This window comes from Macrobrachium nipponense, chromosome 9 (assembly GCF_015104395.2).
Source record: "Macrobrachium nipponense isolate FS-2020 chromosome 9, ASM1510439v2, whole genome shotgun sequence".
Lineage (NCBI taxonomy): Eukaryota > Metazoa > Arthropoda > Malacostraca > Decapoda > Palaemonidae > Macrobrachium > Macrobrachium nipponense.
In genome coordinates this window covers 105,398,597-105,406,820 of record NC_061110.1, presented here as the reverse complement: position 1 = coordinate 105,406,820, position 8,224 = coordinate 105,398,597, and positions in this window count along the sequence as shown.

Below are 8,224 nucleotides of genomic sequence, written 5' to 3'. Positions count from 1 at the left end.
AAATTATCTCTTTTTTCACAGCAAATTAAATTACCCTTCTATTATTCACTTTTTATCGGGCTTCTCCACGTTTTTCTTTGCCTATATCTCCTGTAAAAATACCAGGAAATGAAACATGATTTATAGGGCTTCTCTAGGTTCTTCGTTACTTGTGAATACCAAGAAATGAAACATGAATCATAAAAAGTCTATCGTTTCCAGTACACTGTCTAACACTATGGAAAAATGCCGTGACGTCATGCTTAGGTAATACGTCATATCGAAAGACGACACATCTGAATTTCATGATGATAATGATAATGATAATGATAATGATAATGATAATGATTAGATATTTTGCTCGTCTGTTTCGTGGCACAACGAGGTAGAGAATAGTTCGGTAAGTAAAGATAGTGGGAACTGATATTATTCGTTGGTAAGTAAGGCGAGAATAAATTCTGAGTGTATGAAATATTCTAATATCAGGAAAAATCGTAATATATATATATATATATATATATATATATATATATATATATATATATATATATATATATATATATAATATATGATATATATATATATATATATATATATATATATATATATATGTGTGTGTGTGTGTGTGTTATATAAAAGAGGGCTGTAATTAATAATATGCTTAATATACCATTATAATGTGATGTGCTGTGACTTTTTTAGAATGGGCAGACTTATCATTTTTAACTTCCCATGGAGACAGAGTCCGAGCGACACCTTAAGAAAGCTGATAAATCTTTTCTGGGATGGTGTGACACTAAGATGCTTACTTAGCAGGTCAATGTTCGTTCTGTGGGTATGTGAGTTTGAGAGGCTATTGTTCAAGGTGCCTTTGAAAACTGGCTGTGACCAGTTACTTGGGGCGTTGAAGAAGAGTGTGAGTTCATGTGTATGTGTACAAGCTATGTCCATTGATAACGGCAGGTTTTAGGCAGAACGGGGGAGATGGCTGCCTTGGGGAGAAAGAGCCTGGATGGCTCTATAATGTATTTTTGTTAAAGTGATATTCCAAGCTGTAATGGGTAAGTTACTGTGATTTAGCCAAAGTTGTAGCTTACTTGTCTGTCTTTATATTTTGTAAAGTTGTTCTGTTTCATTTGATCTTTTGACTTTGTCTTTACAATTGTGTGTGCTCACGAGTGTGTTCTCCTGTCTTTTAAACAGGCGGATCTAGTGAGGGGACCAAGTGTCCTAGTGAGGGGACTGTATTTTGGAGAAGAGATAATTGGTGTGACTAATTACTGATTAAGACTATATAAATACCGGGGGTTTATCTGAGTTAATTGATCTGTGAGTTACCATTCTGATAATTAACCTGTAAGAACCTCAATTATTCAAGTAGTACTTTGCTTTGAATAAATGTCTACTTTTGTAACTCCGACTCTGATTTGATGACCTGATGGAGAGAGGGAGAGAGAGAGAGAGAGAGAGAGAGAGAGGGGAGGGACTGAGTGTTACCAGTTCGTCTTACGCTATGACTAAATGCATACCAAATATGAAAATAGCAGGGGTCGACGCTCCTCGTTGTTAATAGTGGTGCCAGCGGTGGTCGAACGAAAAAGCCTTTTGTAAGATTGTGGAAAAATTGTTAAATTTCAGTTGCTATGTGAGAGGGAATGAGAAATATCCATCCGTTGACTGTGGTGATGGGAAGGGAAGGATTGTACTAGGCTCATCAAATTTGCCCATGTTGATGCCTCGAGGGAGTTGGTCAGACAGTTAGGACTGAGATTTTGTGAGTGCCTTCTTGCTGAGCGCATTTGAGTTGTGCCGATGAGATTCGCGTGTTTATGATTGCACAGATTCCAGGTTTTCTCTCATTGTGAAGCGGTGAGTGTTACAATGTGTTTTTTTGAGTCCTGGGGGATGTTTTATTTAATCATTTTGTGTTATGGGATTGGTTTGGGATACCGCATTTTTTTCCCCATGGGAGTAGCAGAAAGTGATGTGTTTTTTTTGTTGGCACATGTTTAGAAGAGACGCATTCATCTTTGTTTAATACATGTGTGTGTGTATGAATGGTTTTCATACATCCAATACTGTGGTTTTGCTTGGAAATAGAGCGCCCACTTGATCTTACGCGGTTAGCTTAATTTCTGCTGAACCAACCCAGAGGGGTATTGCAAGGGGAGGGTAGTAGTGGGGGTGAACTCCTTCTTTTTTTTTTTTTTCTTTGTGTCGGGGTATTGGGAGAAGAATCTGGCCTTGAATAAGGAAATTTCCAATGTCACAGGACATCAGCTGATAATGATTACTTGATGATGTGAGATGCCCGTAGGGTTTTTTTTTTTTATAAAGATATTTTCTTTCTCTTGAATGAAGAGAAAAGGAAATGATATACAAATGGGATGTGGTGTAAGTTTTCCTTATGCTTTGGAAGGCATAATTATAAATGGGGTCACAGTGATTATTTTTTTTTAATGAGATTTGATTGGTGTTGGGGAGATTACTTTAAAATGGTGCTGAGTGATGGTGATTGCCGAGTGGTGCTGAATGGTGATGCCCTGTGGTGCTGACTGATGATGATTGCTGACTGATGTTGTCAGGTGGTGTCGCCATTGGTGGTAGATGGGTGCCTCATGTTGTGTTTGGTGTATACTGGGGAAATGGTGTTGATTTTGGGTGTGGCAATATTGGTGTATACTGGGTGATTGGCAATATTAATGCCCTTACTTGAGATATTTTACTGGAGAATTCTTGTTATCATTATTACTTGAGATATTTTACGGGAGAAGTACTTAAGTAGAATTATCATTATTTGAGATATTTCATGGGAGGGATTTTTTATATTATTTTCAGATAATTATATTTATGGAGAATTATTACAATGAATTATGGAGAAGTTTTGTGGTTAATTATTTACAGAGTTTCCATGACTTTGGAGAATATGTCAGTAGTTCATGGGTGATGAATCTGGCTGAATCTTGGTGAACTGTGCTGAATTTTGCTGAACTTTTGGTGAATTTTGTGCTGAATTTTTGGTGAATAGGCAAGCACTAACATTGGTGATGTTTTTTATACTGATACTGGTGATTTTTTTATATACTAACATGGGCGTTGTAATGCTATCGAGGGTGGTATTGTTTTTTTTGCTGGATTTGGGAGGAACTAGCGACACATTTGTTGTTTTTATTTTTCTATGAGTTCAGCAGATAATTGTGAGTCACGGGGGATAGTTAACAGTGCCGTTGATTTTTCTTTTTCCCTTTTTGGAAGTTAGCCGTCGCTGACGCAAGTTTTTTTATCATGAGTGAATTTGAATTTATTTTTTTCTCTCCAGTTTGTGTGAATTGTTTTTAATATCTCAGTTCGTGACTTAGAGTCATTGTTCGGGAACGTGTTTATGATTTCAGCCTTTTGATGCTACAGAGAGATTTATAGGAGAATTTTTGCATTTTTTTTTTAATGCATACGTAATGGCACTACATTTTTTTTTTCTGGATATTTGTGTTCCAGAAGTTGTGGGTTTCTTGCACAATAGCTTTGTTGTATTTGTGACAATTTTGCCAGAGATAGGGAGCTTGGTTAAGTTTCTAGTGGCCTATGTCGTAGTGCATATGGAGAAGTCTTTGCTTAGACACTGAACTTTGAGTTTTGTTATTTGCCGAGTTTTGTTATTTGCCGAGTTTTTGGCTTTTCTCAGCAGTTATGCTAAGCAGAGAGTTTATAGTTTTTTACTATAACATTGAGTTATTTTCCTAGAGAATTTGACATATAATTTGGAGGTATAATATTTTTGGCCTTTTGATATTTTTTCTAATTGTGTTGGAGATATAATTTCCACAGTCTAGGCCTATGGTGGTGAGAGCTATGTTTAGTTCAATTATTTGCAGCCATCTTTGTTGCAAATGGAGACACCTTTATGAGGAGATATGTGGCTATATTCATGATTGTGTCAGCTAAGTGCTTTGAGTGCATTTTTTTGGAGATGGGGTTTCCTTTTTTATTATCCTGCTTGGAGATATAATAATTTTTGGAGACTTGTTTCATTCCACATGGAGTTATTTGGGGAAATAGAGGTAAGTATTTTTTTTATTTGCCGAAACAGAGGTGAATATTTTTTATTGCTGGAGTGGTGGTTAGGAATATAGTGGTGTGGTTATAATTAAATGGAGGAAATGTTTTTATCACCGGAGTGGTTTTATTATTAATATGGTGATATATATATATATATATATATATATATATATATATATATATATATATATATATGTGTGTGTGTATATGGAGATGGCATTAATCTTTGGGGGTGACCTTCTTTTTTGTGGTTATGACTTTTTTTCTCTGTGAGTTTTTTCGAGCCAAGAGAAGGGTTCTGTGGTTCTTTCTGGTTTTGTGACTAATTGGAAGCCAGTATCATTACTGCATTGTGGTCCTATGGAGATGTGATTTTTTTATGATCACCAGTGAGTTACTTTTGGAGGTATATAATTGCTGACTTGTGAGTTTATCGTTTTTTTTTTTTTTTTATCCCGGATAGGTGATAATTTTTTTATATAATTGGGGAGTATCATGTGAGAGTTGTCTTTGAGACAAATTTTGAACACCTTAGATATATCCTGGAGATAATTTAGTGAAATGTGCTTACTTGGTGTCAGTATAGAACCTTTTTTTGAAAATCATGGGTTTCTGAAGTTGGAAGTATGACTAGACATTTTTATGCTGGAGTTCGAGCACACGTGTCCGCAGGTGGATTTTTTTTGCTGACAGTGCTGTGATGAGTCCGGTGTGCTGACTCTTTTCCTCTAGTGGTGATTGCTCAGAATTTTTGCAATATCTGGAAATGTTGACCATAGCATTTCATGAAACTGCACGTTTAAGGGGTTGCTTTCTGGCCGTTTCCGATAGCTTGGAAAATTGCGATGTCAAAAATTCTGTAACTATGCATATTGCATTTGTTGGGGAATACGTGGGGTTATGTATATATCATGCATATATTATGTGCTTTGTGATGGGGGAAGTTTACTTGTGATTATCTTTTTATTATTTTTTCTTTTTTTTTTTTCCTTTTCTTATGAGAGATGTAATTGGGGATTGAGCTATGAATAGCATTTCTTTTGGACGGGAGATGTAATTTATCGGCGTTGTGATTTACATAAATGGGCATTTTGAAATTGATTATGTGAGCAGTAAGGGTTTTTGCTGTTAAACATTGGAGGATTTTTACTGGTTTTGTGGGTTGCTGTAATATCAGAGCTTGAGAGAACATTTTTGATTTTCGGGTCTGGGCTTGTTAAGTGTTTTTTTTTTTTCTTGGGCTCATTACTTTTTTCTTTTCTATTTACTTTTGAGAATTTGTGAGTTTGAAATATGAGTGCAGAAGTTCGTAGAGTTAGTGAGTTCTGGATTGTGTGTGCTGGTGTGTGAATTTGGAGAATTAAGTTAGAGAACTTAACATTTTTTTTTTGCAGGGTTGTGATAATAACTTATGATTTAGTGGTCATATTAAATGGAGTTAGTTGGGAGACGTTCAGTTAGTATTTCTGAATTTTTGAGGTCATTATTTGATAGAAGTAGTATGTCTGGGGTTAATTTTGTTTTTTGATTGACCGATGACTTGACTGACATACTTAAACACACCATAATCGTCATTCCCCGACGCTAGCAAGACGCCCACCAGCCGTTGCAGAGATGTTGCTGTCGTTTGCCTAATTACGAGAGTTTCTACAATTCTGCAGAGTTCTACAGCGCTTTTGGGTCTACAGGAGCCGTTAGATGTCTTCCTCAGGGAGACGTTTCGCCTTCCTACAGCGTGCTACATCTGTGCAGCCAGTTGCAGACAAAGAGGGATATTCAAGAGTCCAAAATGAGAAAAGTTTATACACCCAATTGTTATTGAAGATGAAGCGTGATAGACATTACTTTGTGCTGCCAGAGACGTGCAGTTATTGCTATATTTTGTGTTTTGAGCCGGCCAATGTGTTTTATATGTATAAGCTGTTTTATGTGAGCTATGGCTAGGCAGGTGCTAGCAATTTTAGGTGGCCGAGCATCTGATATATAAAAGAGGGCTATAATTAATAATATGTTTAATATACCATTATAATGTAATGAGCTGTGACTTTTTTAGAATGTGCAGACTTATCATTTTTAACTTCCCATGGAGACAGAGTCCGAGCGACACCTTAAGAAAGCTGATAAATCTTTTCTGGGATGGTGTGACGCTAAAATGCTTACTTAGCAGGTCAATGTTCGTTCTGTGGGTATGTGAGTTCAAGAGGCTATTGTTCAAGGTGCCTTTGAAAACTGGCTGTGACCAGTTACTTGGGGCGTTGAAGAAGAGTGTGAGTTTATGTGTACGTGTACAAGCTATGTCCGTTGATAACGGCAGGTTTTAGGCAGAACGGGAGAGATGGCTGCCTTGGGGAGAAAGAGCCTGGATGGCTCTATAATGTATTTTTGTTAAAGTGATATTCCAAGCTGTAATGGGTAAGTTACTGTGATTTAGCCAAAGTTGTAGCTTACTTGTTTGTCTTCATATTTTGTAAAGATGTTCTGTTTCAGTTGATCTTTTGACTTTGTCTTTACAATTGTGTGTGCTCACAAGTGTGTTCTCCTGTCTTTTAAACAGGCGGATCTAGTGAGGGGACCGAGTATCCTAGTGAGGGGACCGAGTGTCCTAGTGAGGGGACCAAGTGTCTTAGTGAGGGAACTGTATTTTGGAGAAGAGATAATTGGTGTGACTAATAACTGATTAAGACTATATAAATACCGGGGGTTACCTGAGTTAATTGATCTGTGAGTTACCATTCCGATAATTAACCTGTAAGAACCTTAATTATTAAAGTAGTACTTTGCTTTGAATAAATGTCTATTTTTGTAACTCCAACTCTGATTTGATGACCTGATGGAGTGGAGGAGAGAGAGAGAGGAGAGAGGGAGAGAGAGAGAGAGGGGAGGGACTGAGTGTTACCAGTTCGTCTTACACTATGGCTAAATGCATACCAAGTATGAAAATAGCGGGGGCGATGCTCCTCGTCGCTAAATATATATATATATATAATAATATATATAAATTAATAATAAAATATATAATATAGATCTATATATATATGACATATACATATACATTAATATGTAATATATAGGTAAAGATATATATATAATATATAATATTATATATTATTAGATATACTATATATATATATATTATATAATATTATATATATATATATATATATATATATATTATTATATATTATAGTATATATATATATATATAGTCTATATATATATATATATTTATTATATATATAATATTATTAATATCTATATATATATATTATATATATATATATATATATATATATATGTAATATATATAGTATATATATATATATATATATATATATATATATATATAGTATATATATATATATATATATATATATATATATATATGTAAATATTATATATATATATTATATATATATATATATAGATATATGTATATATATATATATATATAATATATATATATATATATATATATATAATATATATATAATATATATATGCATATATATATATATATATATATTTATATATATATATATATATATATATACAGATCCAAACATTATCCAAAATGTATACATTACATTTTGTACATTATGTCCATTACTTGTTTTAATTCGGTGCTTCCTGAATGCTAATTAGCAAGAAAAAAAATTAATTAAAGTTAAAAAACATTTTATGTTGCTTCGTGCTATAAATGAAAATAGTTACTCGTGTTATATATTAAACAAATTTAGAATTTCCGTATTTAGTGTACACATATGCAATAAATACAGACTGCATAATGCCATGTCATTAATAGCAATGAATCTTCATCACTGTGAAATTATTTTATCATATATCTTGATAATATTATTTCTGGCGATTATTATATATTGCAAAATGCAGACTTTTGCATTTTCGCCTACTTTAAATCACCATTTTAACGTTTTATTTATTTCTTTTATAGTAATTTTTGAAGAGAATGCAAAAAATTAAAATAGTTTTGCTTCACATTGTATCTGGAACGAATATCTTAGCATAAAAACTAACTTTGTAAAGAGTAATTAAAAAAACCTTTTGATAAGTTTTCCAATGACAATTATAAACAGGTAAAACGTGCGCCGAAATTTCTTCAGCGCAACCGAGTTTTCTGTACAGTGGTTAATCAGGCCCACCGAAACTAGATCAATCTCTTGGTGGTCTCGGT